This window comes from Ranitomeya variabilis, chromosome 2, assembly GCF_051348905.1.
Source record: "Ranitomeya variabilis isolate aRanVar5 chromosome 2, aRanVar5.hap1, whole genome shotgun sequence".
Lineage (NCBI taxonomy): Eukaryota > Metazoa > Chordata > Amphibia > Anura > Dendrobatidae > Ranitomeya > Ranitomeya variabilis.
The window spans coordinates 450,770,324-450,789,039 of NC_135233.1; positions in this window are offsets into that span (position 1 = coordinate 450,770,324).

An 18,716-nucleotide genomic window follows, 5' to 3' on the forward strand; every position below is an offset into this window, starting at 1 on the left:
CCCCTGCAGCTGCTGGACCTTGAAACGCACCCCTCGCAGCTGCCAAACCTCAAAACGCACCCCTGTGGCTGTTGAACCTCGAAATGCACCCCCATGGCTGCCAGACTTCAAACCGCCCCCCACAGCTCTCATACCTTGAAACGCACCCCCGCAGCTGTTGGACCTCGAACCGCACCACTGCAGCTGATGGACCTTGAAACACATCCCCGCAGCTGAGGAACCTCAAATGTACCCCTTGGCTGCCAAACCTTGAAATGCACCCCCACAGCTGCCGAACCTCGAAGCGCACCCCTGCGGCAGCCAAACCTCAAAACGCACCCCTGCAGCTGCCAGACCTCGAAACGCACCCCCGCGGCTGCTGGACCTCGTGTGAGGATGTGGCCACTTACTAAAGACTATAGGAGAAAGGGACACAGAGCGGGGACTTTTTCCAGCACGGAGCACCGGTTTTGTTGTGTTTTATTCGATATTTTCTTGCTTTTCTTGCTGGTCAGTTCATTCCCAGGAATCAATGTTTACATATACTGACAGTAAATAATACAACATCCCCATTGGTGTATAGGGAAAAAAAGGTATCAGCAAAAGGAAGTTAAAATATTACATATTTTATTAAATAATATGAATAAAACATTTTTTTAAAGAGCTTTCTACACTCAAGAATGTCTTAAAACAGCAAAAGTGCAAAATACGTGCTGTAAACAGGAACAGAAAATACAGATTTACTGAGGAGATACACACTCCTAAAAGAATTTTGTCCTATCTGATGCCAGGTGAAAATTTGGATTCCAAGAAACAAATGTGCAAAACAGATGCAAGGAGAGTGCAAAGTGCACTAGTATGTGAATCCAATCATATATTTCTATAGTATTATAGTCAAGTGACTGATATATTGATATAAAGATTCCTCTAAGGAAAATATCCTTGCAAAATATCAAATTCTATGGAATCAAATAGTGTAAATTAGCGTGCACTAAAATCAATACCATGTGGCAAGTAAATACAATGGAAGTGCAAGTTGCACCACGTGCAGACAAAGGACTTACATTAAAGATGATGTGCCGTACTATGCGCCTTTTTTGCTGTCACCCCAACAGCGCCGTTTCGCCTACCAGGCTTCTTCCATATGGGGGTATGTACACTCACCGGCCACTTTATTAGGTACACCATGCTAGTAACGGGTTGGACCCCCTTTTGCCTTCAGAACTGCCTCAATTCTTCGTGGCATAGATTCAACAAGGTGCTGGAAGCATTCCTCAGAGATTTTGGTCCATATTGACATGATGGCATCACACAGTTGCCGCAGATTTGTCGGCTGCACATCCCAAAGATGCTCCATACAAGGCAGGATGGATCCATGCTTTCATGTTGTTTATGCCAAATTCTGACCCTACCATCCGAATGTCGCAGCAGAAATCGAGACTCATCAGACCAAGCAACGTTTTTCCAATCTTCTACTGTCCAATTTCGATGAGCTTGTGCAAATTGTAGCCTCAGTTTCCTGTTCTTAGCTGAAAGGAGTGGTACCCGGTGTGGTCTTCTGCTGCTGTAGCCCATCTGCCTCAAAGTTCGACGCACTGTGTGTTCAGAGATGCTCTTAGGCCTACCTTGGTTGTAACGGGTGGCGATTTGAGTCACTGTTGCCTTTCTATCAGCTCGAACCAGTCTGCCCATTCTCCTCTGACCTCTGGCATCAACCAAGGCATTTCCGCCCACAGAACTGCCGCTCACTGGATTTTTTTTCTTTTTCGGACCATTCTCTGTAAACCCTAGAGATGGTTGTGCGTGAAAATCCCAGTAGATCAGCAGTTTCTGAAATACTCAGACCAGCCCTTCTGGCACCAACAACCATGCCACGTTCAAAGGCACTCAAATCACCTTTCTTCCCCATACTGATGCTCGGTTTGAACTGCAGGAGATTGTCTTGACCATGTCTACATGCCTAAATGCACTGAGTTGCCGCCATGTGATTGGCTGATTAGAAATTAAGTGTTAACAAGAAGTTGGACAGGTGTACCTAATAAAGTGGCCAGTGAGTGTATGTATTAGCTGCATTACACCTTTTAAATAGTATCCCTCGCATGGCCACAGCTGTTTTCAATGTCGGAAACTCAGATTGTAATAGCGCATGTGCCGCTCGCCAAGCCGCTCATATGCCAAATAGTGACTTCCGGTCCTCCGCACTTGGAACACAAGTGTGGAACGATTACGTCATCAAATGTGCGGGGCCAGAAATCACAGAGAAGCCCCGAGCAGGGCATGCACAAACCGAGTCCTGAGATGTAGATTGTATCGATGTATAGAACAGCGAGCAGTTTGTAAGGGGCGTGTCTTATCGGCAAAAAACAAAAATCAGCTGTGGAGAAACAGGTTCAGTGTGTGCTCTCGTCCGCTGGCCCGGCTGTATTTAGCAAGACTGCATGGACCAGGGCTCATACTCGCTCATGCCCGCTCTATCTCCCACTGGGCAATACACTACACAGACAACACAGGGATAAGGTAAAACAGTGCGGCAATACTTTATTGAACCACAACACACAATAGCAAACAGAACAATCTCAGCAATTACACCAACATACTGCACATGACAGGGTCTTACTTCTCTGTTGTCTCACCGGGATAATGGTAGATGTTTTATCAGAGCTCCCAGGGTCGCTATTCCACCTGTGATATACACACAGAGAAGAGATATCGACAAGCGTAGGGAGATGACAGAGAACAGGCCATAGAGTCTGTACAAGGTCAAAAGCCGGTTGACATGACGTCAGAGCTCCCAGGGTCGCTATTCCACCTGTGATACATACACAGAGAAGAGGTAATGACAAGCGTAGGGAGATGACCAAGAACAGTCCATAGAGTCCATACAAGGTCCAAAGCCAGTTGACACGAGAGTCACCACCTGCTGCTGCAGCCCCCGGGATCACTCCACACAGCGTGACGGACCGGACGTCTATGAGTGCCATATGCAGCGGCGGATACACGCCCTCCTTCTCCCTTCAAGGATCTGAGACGCTCCAGGTGCGCTTTCCATCCCGGGTTGCCTAGGCTCATATACCTCATTGTCCTATGCTTCCAGTTTTGTTAAAGATATTTCTGATGAAGGTCTTGTGATTTGACCGAAAACGTTTAAATAATCTTTGAACTGGATGCACAAATAAATGGGATGTTCACTTTTTTCATCTGAAAGAAACCATTTGAGTGCCAAGTGACTTATTATTATTGGATTGACGGGCTGGAAACCTGACTTGGGCACCACACAGGATCCTTGAGTGCCGTGTGTTTTGTCTTTATCTATATCAGTATAGGTACATGTGGAGGGAATATTATAAATCCAAAAGGGAAATAAGTGTAAGTGAAAAACAATAATACAATAAAAAATCTATATAAATACATTGCCAAAAAATGACAATGAATGTATATATAAACAAAATTGACCATATTGCATTTTCCCAATATAACGTGTATTGCTTAGCGGGATATGCGATCTCAAAAACCAAGGGAAGGAATACACCTATCCACTCGCACCAACTGAAAATAAAGAACACCGCCTAAAGGGAACAAAAAAGGGGGGTACATGGAGGACAAAACAAGGAAAAAACACAAAAAATATAAACAATTTCAAATACCGATCAAAAAAGACAACTATAAGTATGAAATCACAATCCAATAAAGTCTCTAGAAGAAGTAGTAGCTGCCATAATTCCAAATTCCACTGAATGGAAAGATAGATAGTCAATGGCGATAACATCCTGTAGCTTTCTACATTCCGGAAACTAGAACCTCCATCCAAGTCGCGTCAATCCACGATAATGTTGAGCATTCCCATTAATTAGAAAAGGATCTGAAAATATGAATTTTAGAATTACAAACCAATAAGAACAAAAACAAAACACAACAATTACATATTAAAAAAACACAAGATATCAAAAAATTAAAAATATATCATAAGATATACATAAACAGGGATATCTATAAATAGGAGCTGAAACCCATGGTCTCATTGAGACCTTGTGGTGCAAGGGTGCCCAACTGGTAGATCCATCTGCTTTCCTTTTGAGCCCAAACCCTCCCCAGATTACCACCCCTATTGTTAAGTACCACCTGGTCAATGGCCTGAATTTTAAGACTGCAAGGATTAGAGTTGTGAAATAACTTAAAATGCCTGGTGTGGAGAAATGGGGTCAGTGGGTGCTCTCGTCCGCTGGCCCGGCTGTCTTTAGCAAGACTGCATGGACCAGGGCTCATACTACTGAATGCCCGCTCTATCTCCCGGTGGGCAATACACTACACAGACAACACAGGGTTGAGGTAAAACAGTGTGGCAATACTTTATTGAACCACAACACACTATAGCAAACAATCTCATTGTAGGGAGATTGAAATTGTACTACAGTCCTTGAATTTTTTCAGATATCTTCCAGCCACTTGCTGCCACTTACATTGCGTTGTGTTACACACTGGGCCTGAGTTGTGGTGCTGTCTCCCCCCCAAAAAAGGGAGATTCAAATTGTCACAAAGTGGATATACGTCAGTTCTGTTAGTTTGTCGTATATCAGCCAGCCACGTTCTTACATGGTGTTCTAAAATACACTGAGCCTGAGTTTGGGTTCAGTCTCCCCCCCAAAAAAGTGAGATTGAAATTCTCACAAAGTGGATATACCTCAGAACTCTTAGTTCGTGGTGTATCAGCCAGCCACTTGCTGCCACTCACATTGCGTTGTAAAATACACTGGGCCTGAGTTTGGGTTCAGTCTCCCCCCAAAAAAAGTGAGATTGAAATTCTCACAAAGTGGACATACCTCAGTCCTCTTAGTTTGTGCTGTATCAGCCAGCCACTTGCTGCCACTCACATTGCGTTGTAAAATACACTGGGCCTGAGTTTGGGTTCTGTGTCCAAAAAAAAAAGTGAGATTCAAATTCTCACAAAGTGGACATACCTCAGTCCTCTTAGTTTGTCGTGTATCAGCCAGCCACTTGCTGCCACTCACATTGCTTTTTAAAATACACTGGGCCTGAGTTTGGGTTCAGTCTCCCCCCCAAAAAAGTTAGATTCAAATTCTCACAAAGCGGATACACCTTAGTCCTCTTAGTTTGTTGTGTATCAGCCAGCCACTGGCTGCCACTTACATTGTGTTGTGTTATACACTGGGCCTGAGTTGTGGTGCAGTCTCCCCCCCAAAAAATGGAGAATTAAATTCTCAACAAGTTTATATACACCTTCTACCTTATTTTACCGTACCATATAACGGTTGTTATTTTGGTTAGATTTTCCCAAAAATGAGGAAGTCTGGTGGAAGATCGTTGCCAGCTGGTACTGTGTTGTGAACTCCGTTTTCAGGCTCCCTCTTGTGGTCACAGATGGTATTGTGTGACTTTGGTTTTTTGGCTCCCCCTGGTGGTTTGGTTTATTATCCTGCGGGTCTGGCTGGATCAGCTGCCTCGTTATTCACCAGGGAGGCTCCTATTTAGCTCTGCTTCACTTCCACTTGTTGCCGGCTGTCAATGTATTCAGTGCTATTCTGATTACTCCTGATTATCCCGTTTTCTGCCTCTTCAGGATAAGCTAAGTTCTGTTTGAATATTTTTTGCTCATCTGCCTGCAATATGATTTCTGTGTATGATGAGTCTAGTCCAGCTTGCTAATATGTGATTTCTTGTTGCTGGTAAGCTCTGGGGTACGGAGTTGCTTCCCCCGCACCGTTAGTTGGTGCGGGGGCTCGAGCAATCTCTGTGTGGATATTTTGAATAGGGTTTTTTTTATTGACCGCACAGTTCCCTTCCTATTTTCTGCTATCTAGTATTAGCGGGCCTTATTTGCTAAATCTAATTTCATCTCTGTGTTTGTGCTTTCCCCTTAACTCACCGTTAATATTTGTGTGGGGCTATTCTATATCTTTGGGGTCATTCCACTGAGGCAAGAGAGGACTGTCTTTCCCTCCAGGAATAGTCAGTTTCTCAGGCCATGAAGAGACGTCTAGGATTTTCAGGTAACGTTCCACGGCTACCTATAGTTGTTTGCGGATAGGATCAGGTTGCGGTCAATCTAGTTACCACTTCCCCAGAGCTAGTCGTCTGTTCAGTTACTTAGCTAGTCCGACCTGCGATCCTTGCCACTAGGATCATAACAGTACAGCCGGCCAGTAAAGTGTTAATTGCATGGCAGAAGCAGGAGAAAAGAAGCTTGGAGAATTTTTTTTTTTGTTTTTTTTTTGCTGCCGTGTGTCTAGCTGCTGTGTGTCTGGCTTCTCTCCTCCTCTTAATCTTGGTGTGGCTCTGAGTTCAGCTGCTGATATGGATATCCAGAGTTTAGCCTCCAGTGTAGATCATCTTGCTGCAAGGGTACAAAGTATTCAGGATTTTGTTGTGCACAGTCCTATGTCAGAGCCTAGAATACCTATTCCGGAGTTGTTTTCTGGAGATAGATCTAGGTTCCTGAATTTTAAGAATAATTGCAAATTGTTTCTTTCTTTGAAACCTCGTTCCTCTGGGGATTCTGTTCAGCAAGTTAAGATTATTATTTCTTTCTTGCGTGGCGATCCTCAAGATTGGGCTTTCGCATTGGCTCCAGGGGATCCTGCATTGCTCAGTGTGGATGCGTTTTTTCTGGCCCTTGGATTGCTCTATGAGGAACCTAATCTTGAGAACCAGGCTGAAAAAGCGTTGTTGGCCCTCTCTCAGGGGCAAGATGATGCAGAGGTGTACTGCCAGAAATTTCGGAAATGGTCGGTGCTTACTCAATGGAATGAGTGTGCCCTGGCTGCAAATTTCAGAAAAGGTCTTTCTGAAGCCATTAAGAATGTCATGGTGGGGTTCCCTACGCCTGCAGGTCTGAATGAGTCAATGACTCTGGCCATTCAGATTGATCGGCGTTTGCGGGAGCTATGCAATGTGATAGAATTCTGACCAGAAGTGAACGGCAAAATTATAGACGGCAAAATGGGTTGTGCTTTTACTGTGGTGACTCAGCTCATGTTATCTCAGCATGCTCTAAGCGCACAAAAAAGATTGATAAATCTGTCACCATCGGTACTTTACAGCCTAAGTTTATTTTGTCTGTTACCCTGATTTGTTCCCTGTCATCTTACCCGGTTATGGCTTTTATGGATTCAGGTGCTGCCCTGAGTCTGATGGATTTGTCATTTGCCAGGCACTGTGGTTTTGTTTTGGAGCCTTTAAAATTCCCTATTCCACTAAGGGGAATTGATGCTACACCATTGGCTACGAATAAACCTCAGTACTGGACACAAGTGACCATGTGCATGACTCCTGTTCATCAGGAGGTGATTCGCTTTCTTGTATTGCATAATTTGCATGATGTTGTCGTGTTGGGCCTTCCATGGTTGGAGACTCATAATCCAGTCTTGGATTGGAAAGCAATGTCTGTGTCAAGTTGGGGTTGTCAGGGAATTCATGGCGACGCTCCTGTGGTGTCAATTGCTTCATCCACTCCTTCTGAGGTCCCTGCGTTTTTGTCGGATTACCAGGATGTATTTGATGAGCCCAAACTCAGTTCTCTACCTCCTCATAGGGATTGCGATTGTGCTATAAATTTGATTCCTGGTAGTAAGTTTCCTAAGGGACGACTTTTCAATTTGTCAGTGCCGGAGCATGCTGCTATGCGGAGTTATATAAAGGAGTCTTTGGAGAAAGGACTTATTCGCCCCTCCTCCTCCCCTCTTGGTGCGGGGTTCTTTTTTGTGGCTAAGAAGGATGGTTCCCTGAGACCTTGTATTGATTATCGCCTTCTAAACAAAATCACGGTCAAATTTCAGTATCCTTTGCCATTGTTATCTGATCTGTTTGCTCGCATTAGGGGGTCTAGTTGGTTCACCAAGATAGATCTTCGTGGTGCGTATAACCTTGTGCGTATTAAGCAGGGTGATGAATGGAAAACTGCATTTAATACGCCCGAAGGCCATTTTGAGTACTTGGTGATGCCTTTTGGACTTTCTAACGCTCCTTCTGTCTTTCAGTCCTTTATGCACGACATCTTCCGCGAATATCTGGATAAATTTATGATTGTGTATCTGGATGATACTCTGTTTTTTTTCGGATGATTGGGAGTCCCATGTTAAGCAGGTCAGGATGGTGTTTCAGGTCCTGCGTGCCAATGCTTTATTTGTGAAGGGCTCAAAATGTCTTTTTGGAGTCCAGAAGGTTTCTTTTTTGGGTTTCATTTTTTCTCCTTCTGCTATTGAGATGGACCGAGTCAAGGTTCAGGCTATTCATGACTGGACTCAGCCTACATCTGTTAAGAGTCTTCAGAAGTTCTTGGGTTTTGCTAATTTTTACCGTCGCTTCATCGCTAATTTTTCTGGTGTTGTTAAGCCATTGACGGATTTGACCAAGAAGGGTTCTGATGTTACTAATTGGTCTCCTGCGGCTGTGGAGGCCTTTCAGGAGCTGAAGCGCCGGTTTTCTTCGGCTCCGGTCTTATGTCAGCCAGACGTCTCCCTTCCTTTCCAGGTCGAGGTTGATGCTTCTGAGATTGGAGCGGGGGCTGTTTTGTCGCAGAGAAGCTCTGATGGCTCTGTGATGAAGCCATGTGCTTTCTTTTCAAGAAAGTTTTCGCCTGCCGAGCGGAATTATGATGCTGGTAATCGGGAGTTGTTGGCTATGAAGTGGGCATTTGAGGAGTGGCGACATTGGCTCGAGGGAGCTAAGCATCATGTGGTGGTCTTGACTGATCACAAGAATTTGATTTATCTCGAGTCGGCCAAGCGGCTGAATCCTAGACAGGCTCGTTGGTCGTTGTTTTTCTCTCGTTTTGATTTCGTGGTCTCATACCTGCCTGGTTCGAAGAATGTGAAGGCTGATGCTCTTTCTAGGAGTTTTGTGCCTGACTCTCCTGGTGATTCAGAGCCAGCTGGTATCCTCAGAGAAGGGGTGATTTTGTCTGCCATCTCCCCAGATTTGCGACGAGTGCTGCAGGAGTTTCAGGCGGATAGACCTGACCGTTGTCCACCGGAGAGACTGTTTGTCCCGGATAGATGGACCAGCAGAGTTATTTCCGAGGTTCATTCTTCGGTGTTGGCAGGCCATCCTGGGATTTTTGGTACCAGAGATTTGGTGGCTAGGTACTTCTGGTGGCCTTCCTTGTCGCGGGATGTGCGTTCCTTTGTGCAGTCTTGTGGAATTTGTGCTCGGGCTAAGCCTTGCTGTTCTCGTGCCAGTGGCTTGTTGTTACCTTTGCCTGTCCCGAAGCGGCCTTGGACGCACATTTCCATGGATTTTATTTCAGATCTCCCTGTCTCTCAGAGAATGTCTGTCATTTGGGTGGTGTGTGATCGTTTTTCTAAGATGGTCCATTTGGTGCCCTTGCCTAAGTTGCCTTCCTCCTCCGAGTTGGTTCCTCTGTTTTTTCAAAATGTGGTTCGTTTGCACGGGATCCCTGAAAATATTGTTTCCGACAGAGGATCCCAGTTTGTGTCTAGATTTTGGTGGACCTTTTGTGCTAAGATGGGCATTAATTTGTCTTTTTCGTCGGCCTTCCATCCTCAGACGAATGGCCAAACCGAGCGCACTAATCAGACTTTGGAAACCTATTTAAGATGTTTTGTTTCTGCTGATCAGGACGACTGGGTGACTTTTTTGCCATTGGCCGAGTTTGCCCTTAATAATCGGGCTAGTTCTGCTACTTTGGTTTCGCCTTTTTTTTGTAATTCAGGGTTTCATCCTCGTTTTTCCTCGGGTCAGGTGGAGCCTTCTGACTGTCCTGGAGTGGATGTTGTGGTGGATAGGTTGCATCAGATTTGGAATCATGTGGTGGACAATTTGAAGCTGTCACAAGAGAAGGCTCAGCGCTTTGCCAACCGCCGTCGCTGTGTGGGTCCCCGACTTCGCGTTGGGGACTTGGTGTGGTTGTCTTCTCGCTTTGTTCCTATGAAGGTCTCCTCTCCTAAGTTTAAGCCTCGGTTTATCGGTCCTTATAAGATTTTGGAAGTCCTTAACCCTGTGTCATTTCGTTTGGACCTCCCAGCATCGTTTGCTATTCATAATGTGTTCCATCGGTCGTTGTTGCGGAGGTATGTGGTGCCTGTGGTTCCTTCGGTTGAGCCTCCTGCCCCTGTGCTGGTTGAGGGAGAATTGGAATACGTGGTGGAGAAGATCTTGGATTCTCGTATTTCTAGACGGAGGCTTCAGTATTTGGTTAAGTGGAAAGGCTATGGTCAGGAGGATAATTCCTGGGTTGTCGCCTCTGATGTTCATGTGGCCGATTTGGTTCGTGCCTTCCATGTGGCTCACCCTGATCACCCTGGGGGTTTTGATGAGGGTTCGGTGACCCCTCCTTAAGGGGGGGGGTACTGTTGTGAACTCCGTTTTCAGGCTCCCTCTTGTGGTCACAGATGGTATTGTGTGACTTTGGTTTTTTGGCTCCCCCTGGTGGTTTGGTTTATTATCCTGCGGGTCTGGCTGGATCAGCTGCCTCGTTATTCACCAGGGAGGCTCCTATTTAGCTCTGCTTCACTTCCACTTGTTGCCGGCTGTCAATGTATTCAGTGCTATTCTGATTACTCCTGATTATCCCGTTTTCTGCCTCTTCAGGATAAGCTAAGTTCTGTTTGAATATTTTTTGCTCATCTGCCTGCAATATGATTTCTGTGTATGATGAGTCTAGTCCAGCTTGCTAATATGTGATTTCTTGTTGCTGGTAAGCTCTGGGGTGAAAAAGAATTGTGGTAAAATGGGGAAGCACAGTGTGGGATAGGCTCCCACGCGTATCGATGCCAAAGTAGCGGCTTCCTCAGAGGAAGCCGCTACTTTGGCGGCGATACGCGTGGGAGCCTATCCCACAGTGTGCTTCCCCATTTTACCACAATTCTTTTTCACATGGCTCTGGACCGCGGGTATGATGGGGTTTTTTGCTTATGGGATTGAGGTTATGGGTCTTTACATTGCTTAGTTTCCCTTCCTCTCCCTTCCCCCTCCGCAGGTCCCATGTGTACCATTAGTGAGACATTTATATACATATATATGGTTGTTCATTTTTTCTAACTTCAAAATTGTCTCCTTTATTATTGACACACTTCCTTATTTAGGGTACATTCCCTTTGCCATGGGTTTAAAGCCTTGACAATTTTGCTATTGCCTGCACATTTGTTATGCACCTTATTAGGGGGATGTATGGTATTGCAATATTGATTTTCTCTTCATTCCCATCTGTATAGTCAGGCTATTGTAGTCATCTTATTATAGCTATTTTATTGTGGGAAGCATTTGCTTTGTGGGCCGACACTTTCCTCACCTTGGGATGTGATATATATATATATATATATATATATATATATATATATATATATATATATATATATATATATATATGCGCATTGTGTTTGCATTTTTTTAAGTGTTTTTAAGCTTTGTTGTGTTGCGTTTTTTGTGTGCACATGTGTGCATCTTGTGAGGTTTTTGCCAACTAAATAAAAATTATTTTTTACATCATTATTTACACGGAGGTGTTCCTACTTATGTGGGCATGATCTTTCTTCTTCTTCTCTTTTCAGCTTTCATCTGGCAGGCTCGTCTCAAGCCAAAAACGTTTGTCAACCAAAAAAACTGTTTTAGGACAGCGTGGCCATCCGGAGAAAGTAGCACAGCGTGTAATGCCTGAAAAGGTATTCCATAGTAGGAATAGTGGAGTGTGGCAATTTTTTAACCAAGATCCGAATGATCAGTGCAAAGTTATTTGTAAGAAATGCTCAAAGACCTTTAGCAGAGGGAAGAATCCCCAAAATTTAAATACAACGTGCATGCGTAGACATTTAACCAGCATGCACTTGCAAGCCTGGACTAACTACCAAACATCCCATACCGTTGGTGCACCTGCTCAGAATGAAGGTAGTCAGCAACGCTACATTGCTTCCCTCACTGTAAGCCCACCGGTTAGGACACCACCAGCAGCAAATGTGGAGGTATCGTCGCAAGGCCAAAGCAGTCAGGGAATCACAAGGTTTTTGGTAGGAAACACTGTATGTAGGTCAACATCAAGAATACCATCACCAACCCTCTCTCAATCCGCCATGTCCACCACCACCACCACCGCTTGTTCCACCATATGCAGCTCTCCAGTCCAGCTCACCCTACAAGAGACTCTCGTTAGGACAAGAAAGTACTCATCCTCTCATCCACGTACACAGGGTTTGAACGGCCTCATTGCTAGACTAATCTCGTTAGAGATGATGCCCTACCGGTTGGTTGAAAGCGAAGCTTTCAAAGACCTGATGGCGTACGCAGTACCACGCTATGCCCTACCCAGTCGGCACTTCTTTGCGAGAACAGCCATCCCAGCCCTCCACCAGCATGTCAAAGACCGCATTGTCCATGCACTGAGGCAATCAGTCAGTGGAAAGGTGCGCCTCACAACAGATGCATGGACCAGTAGGCAAGGCCAGGGACTTTACGTGTCCATCACGGCGCACTGAGTTAATGTGGTGGATGCAGGGTCCACAGGGGACAGCCATAGTGGGACAGTTCTGCCTAGCCCACGGTCTAGGAAACAGTTGGCTGTAGGCGTTCGCCACCCCTCCTCCTCCTCTCCCTCCTCCTCCAGAAGCCAAAGCTCGTCCACAGAGCGCAGTCGCACGACCACTCCATCGCCAGCTTCATCCCATTATCGAACAGCTAGTGGTAAGCGTCAGCAGGCTGTGTTGTAAATGAAGTGTTTGGGCGACAACAGACAAACCGCGGAAGTTCTGGCCGAGTACTTGCAGCAAGAAACTCAGTCATGGCTGGGCAGTGTACATCTTGAGGCAGGCAAGGTAGTCAGTGATAACGGAAGGAATTTTATGGCTGCCATAGCCCTTTCACAACTGAAACACATACCTTGCCTGGCTCACACCTTGAACCTGGTGGTGCAGTGCTTCCTGAAAAATTATCCGGGGTTACCAGCCCTGCTCCTCAAGGTGCGAAGACATTGCTCGCACATCCGCCGGTCGCCCGTACACTCCAGCCGTATGCTGAACCATCAGCGATCGCTGAATCTTCCCCAGCACCGCCTAATAATCGACATTGCAACAAGGTGGAACTCCACACTGCACATGCTTCAGAGGCTGTGCGAACAGAGGCGTGCTGTAATATATTTGTGGGAGGATACACATACACGGGCAGGCAGTTGGATGGCAGACATGGAGTTGTCTGGTGTGCAGAGGTCGAAGCTACAAGACCTCTGTCAAGTCCTTCAGTGTTTTGAGGAATGCACATGGCTGGTAAGTGCAGATGACGCCATCATAAGCATTAGCATCCCACTAATGCATCTGCAGCCGAGGATGAGGGAAGCCTTGATGACAGTCAGCCATTGTCTGCTCAGGGAACTCTCCTGGACGAGGTGGCGGACGAAGAGGAGGAGGAGGAAGATGATGGGGATGAATATTTATGGGAGGAGGATGCTTCTCGGGGCAATAGAAACTGGTGGCGTTGCAAGGTCAGGTACAGGGTTTTTGCGGGACACAAGTGATGTTGATTTGCAAGAAAGTGCTCCTCAACCCAGCACAAGCAGTGAATTGACACCTGGAACATTGGCCCACATGGCTGAGTATGCCTTGCGCATCCTAAAAAGGGACCCCCGCATTATCAAAATGATGACCGATGACAATTACTGGTTGGCCTGCCTCCTGGATCCACGATATAAAGGAAAATTACAAAATATCATGCCACATGAGAACCTTGAGCAAATATTGGCTACCAAACAAGCAACTCTTGTAGACCGTTTGGTTCAGGCATTCCCAGCACACAGCGGCGGTGATGGTTCTAACACGAGGTGTAGTGGGCAACATGGCAGAGGTGTTAGAGGTGCACAAATCCGAAGTGGCGTTGGATAGAGGGGTGTTATGACCAGGTTGTGGAGTGATTTTGCAATGACCGCTGACACGACAGGTACTGCTGCATCGATTCAAAGTGACAGGAGACAGCATTTGTCCAGTATGGTTACAAACTACTTTTCCGCCCTTATCGATGTTCTCCCTCACAGGTCATTCCCCTTTGATTACTGGGCATCTAAAATAGACACCTGGCCTGAATTGGCAGAATATGCATTACAGGAGCTCGCTTGCCCTGCTGCTAGTGTGCTATCCGAAAGGGTCTTCAGGGCGGCTGGTTCAATACTGACCGAAAAAAGGACACGTCTGGCTACCCGAAATGTCCATGACCTAACCTTCATTAAAATGAACCAATCATGGATTTCCAATTATTTGGCCCCACCTTCCCCTGCTGACACGTAGCTTGCCTGAAAAATGTCTTGCTTTTGGCCTCCTCTTACTGACTGCTCCAATTCCTCCATTTGCAGCTGCTGAATGTCCACCATAGGCCATTTTTATACCTCCCTAAATGGGCTGACTTCCCCAACAGGGTCGTGGTCACCACCTGGTGCAAGCACCCGTGCGAGTGCCGTTTGCCTGGACAGGTGGGTGTGCCCACTCTTGGGTGACGGCACTGGCACAGGGTCCCTCATAGTACAATGAAGTGTCTCTGACGGTGGTGGTGCACAACCAACGTCAGACACACCGTCGTAATATGAGGGGCCATGTGCCAGTACCGCAGCCCACGAGAGAGTGTTCCCCCCCAGCTCAAACAGTGCTCTACCACTTGCAATACTTACCTCTCCCTGCTCCACCACTGTGTAGTTTGTGCTGTTAAATCCTTCAATGGCAATGCCAATACAAATTTGTTGAAATGATAGATGATAGTTAAAATATACAGTGGCCCTGGCCTCCATTTAGACCAGTTAAAACGTTGCTGCTACTGAGCAGAGGAGCCCACCCCTGTACCTAGCTATGCCACCTGGTTCTTTCTGAAAAAATTTTTGGCAGACATTTAGCCTACTTTATTATTAGGGCCTACTCACTGTGTCAGCCACTCCTTACAATTGTCCTCCGCTGAACCAAGCAACGCCGCCAGTTTAGTCCTGTTACCAATTTTGAACTGCTTTAGCCTACTTAATTATTAGGGCCTACTCACTGTGTCAGCCACTCCTTACAATTGTCCTCCGCTGAACCAAGCAACGCCGCCAGTTTAGTCCTGTTACCAATTTTGAACTGCATTTAGCCTACTTACTTATTTGGGCCTACTCACTGTGTCAGCCACTCCTTACAATTGTCCTCTGCTGAACCAAGCAATGCCGCCTGGTTATTCCTGTTACCAATTTTGAACTGCATTTAGCCTACTTATTTGGGCCTACTAACTGTGTCTGCCTCCCATTACAGTTGTCCTCCACTGCACAAAGCTATGCCGCCTGTTTAGTCCTTTTACCAGTTTTGAACTGCATTTAGCCTACTTATTTAGGCCTACTAACTGTGTCTGCCTCCCATTACAGTTGTCCTCCACTGCACAAAGCTATGCCGCTTGTTTAGTCCTTTTACCAGTTTTGAACTGCATTTAGCCTACTTATTTGGGCCTACTAACTGTGTCTGCCTCCCATTGCAGTTGTCCTCCACTGCACAAAGCTATGCCGCCTGTTTAGTCCTTTTAACAGTTTTGAACTGCATTTAGTCTATTTATTTGGGCCTACTAACTGTGTCTGCCTCCCATTACATTTGTCCTCCACTGCACAAAGCTATGCCGCCTGTTTAGTCCTTTTACCAGTTTTGAACTGCATTTAGCCTACTTATTTGGGCCTACTAACTGTGTCTGCCTCCCATTACATTTGTCCTCCACTGCACATGCAGCGCCCCAGAGTCTTGGTTGTTGCAGTACTGTCGCTCCGCCACTAAGGGGAGTGATGGTACGTCTGATAGCACTAAAGGAGTTTACCTGACCAGGTATCACAGTCACACATTACACTTCACAATCCGGCCACCAGGGGGAGCAAAGGGTCCTATGTATTAGGCCACTCCTCACACTCTGGTAAAACTGGGGGTTGGATAGGGAGAAGCTGACTGGGTTTTGCCCAGGTAACATCTAGTGAGAGAAGAGCGTTGCTTGGGAAGATCCAGGGGGCTCCCTGTCAGGGGTGGGATCCTGACAGAGGCCTAGCAAAAGGACAGATCGTTATGGAGCCGCGCCTGCACTTCATTGCGGTGGCATCTTAAGAAAGGACATGAAGCGAAGTATATTGTGGAGAAGTGAGAAACGAGATCACAGCACAAAGGCGACAGAACCAGTAGGAGTCGTGCCCCGAGATCGGCAACATCCTACTGAGGCACGTAGCCGGTGGCCGGAACGCCGAGGAAGTATTGGGCTCTACGCATTACTTCAAACCAACGGCAGGGCAGTTAATTTTAGGTTGGCTGCCTCACCTTAATCACCTAATGAAGACAACGGAGGCAATTGTGGGAGAGGGGCGTCTCTAGGGTCCCTATAAAATAACTCCAGGCCTACCCCGTCATACAGGTGCGTCCTATCCATATCATCTGGGGGACGGAGAGAAAGAACAGAAACATACACGACAATTGTGAGGACTATCCCGTGGTGCTCAGCAGGGAAGTACTACAACACCCAGGCGCTAGTAGGTAGGCACTGATTTCCACCTGCAAAGGGAACTCTGGATGTGCCTTCGGACCGGCCGGTGTCAGCCAGCCCTGTTAGCAGTGCTCTGGATTGCGGATGCCGAAGCCTTCAGAAAAGAGGTAAAGAGACTGCAACCCTGTGTCCTCGTTATTTACTGCGACCTACACCACCACCTACACCTTTTATTGGGCGCCCCTTAGCAGGACCACGGATCGGGTCGGGCCACCGTGACATCCTCAGAACCGAGAGACCCGGATCCGAGTACCCCGTTGTCCTGCGTCTGGGGGCCGCTTCACACAAAGCTATGCCGCCTGTTTAGTCCTTTTACCAGTTTTGAACTGCATATAGCCTATTTATTTGGGCCTACTAACTGTGTCTGCCTCCCATTACAGTTGTCCTCCACTGAACAAAGCTATGCCGCCAGTTTACTCCTGTTACCAATTTTGAACTGCTTTTAGCCTACTTACTTATTTGGGCCTGCTCACTGTGTCAGCCTCTCATTACAGTTGTCCTCCACTGAACAAATCAATGCCGCCTGGTTAGTCCTGTTACCAATTTTGAACTGCGTTTAGCCCACTTTATTATTTGGGCCTAGATCTGTGTTTCCTCCTCATCCTGCCCATTGCCCAGCCACTGCTAGATGAGTCTGCTGGTACATTGACCCAGACCACTACATTCCCCTTGCACTCTACACAGCCAGAATCTGACCCTGCTGAAAGTCAGGTTCCCCTTCCCGCATACTATACCACCTTACACGGGGACAAAGAGGAAGGTGCAGATGAAAGTGCAGGTTCCTTCATCAGGTGGGGGGGCATACTCGTTGGCGACGTCACTGGCACAGGGCCCCTCATAGTACACAAAAGTGACTCTGCCGGTGGGAGGCGTCACCGCCGTCAAACACACCGCCGTACTTTGAGGGGCCCTGTGCCAGTGCCAATGCGAACGAGTGGGCCCCCCCTGCTTGCTCAGGATCACAGCACTTGCAAAGTTGAAATACTTACCTCTCCCTGCTCCACTGCCGTGACGAAATTCCGCGTTTCCTGGGCCCATGAAAAACTTGAGCCAGCCATACCCCCCCACAACTTTAGCCAAATGACCCCCAGTTTTCAATGCCTAACTATTATTATAAAGTAAATTAAGATTGACAAGCTTCAGTAATAAGAATTGATGTTTTTGGCATTAAAATGGGCACTGTAGGTGTTTTCCTGTCCTCCACTCTCTGCCGACTTTGATTCCCCATTGACTTGCATTGGGTTTCGTGTTTCGGTCGGCCCCCGACTTTACGCAATAATCGGCCGATTTCACCCGACCCGACTTTTCACAAAGTCGGGTTTCGCAAAACCCGACTCGATCCCAGAAAAGTTAAAGTCACACAACCCTAGTAATGGCTTCTACTTTTGCAGGTTCGGGACGAATGCACCCACTTCCTACCCGATGTCCAAGGTATAGTACCTCGGCCATGCCCATTTGGCACTTGTCAGGTTGGATGGTAAGATGGGGTTTTGCTACCCTCTGCAGCACCTGTGACACATATTGAAGATGCTCTTCCCAGAGCTCTTCCCAGGTGAAGATAGCGATGTCATCCAGGTAGGCTTGAGCATACCCCTGACATCCCTCTAGTAACTGGTCCACCATCCTTTGGAAGGTAGCCGGGGCATTCTTCATCCCAAAGGGCGTGCTGGTAAATTCATAGAGGCCAAAAGGGGTGATGAATGCCGACTTCTCTTGAGCCTCCTTTGTAGGAGGGATCTGCCAGTATCCCTTGCTCAAATTGATGGTAGATATGAACCGAGATCTGCCTAATCTGTCTAGTAGTTCATCCACCCGAGGCATGGGGTATGTATCAGTAATGGTGACCTCATTGAGTCGCCTATAGTCCACACAGAAGCGAGTACTCTTGTCTTTCTTGGGCACCAACACTACACTGGCTGCCCATGGGCTATGGGAAGGAACTATGATCCCCATATTCAACATGTCATCCACTTCGGCCTTCATCATTGCCAACACTGGAGGTGTCACCCGGTAGGCCGGTTGTCTGAGTGGTGTGGCTACCCCAGTGTTGACATGATACTGGACCAAGGGAGTTCGACCAGGCTGATTTGTGAACAGGGAGCCATATGTTCCAAGCAGGTCTGTAATTTCTTGCTTCTGTGATGGACCAAGCCACTCCCCCAACGGGACATCCGCTACCCCCATTCCTCTTTTGGATTCCACCAATAAGTCCGGGATCTGGTCCAGATCTGGGATCCGGGTCATCTAAATGAGGACAACAAACTACT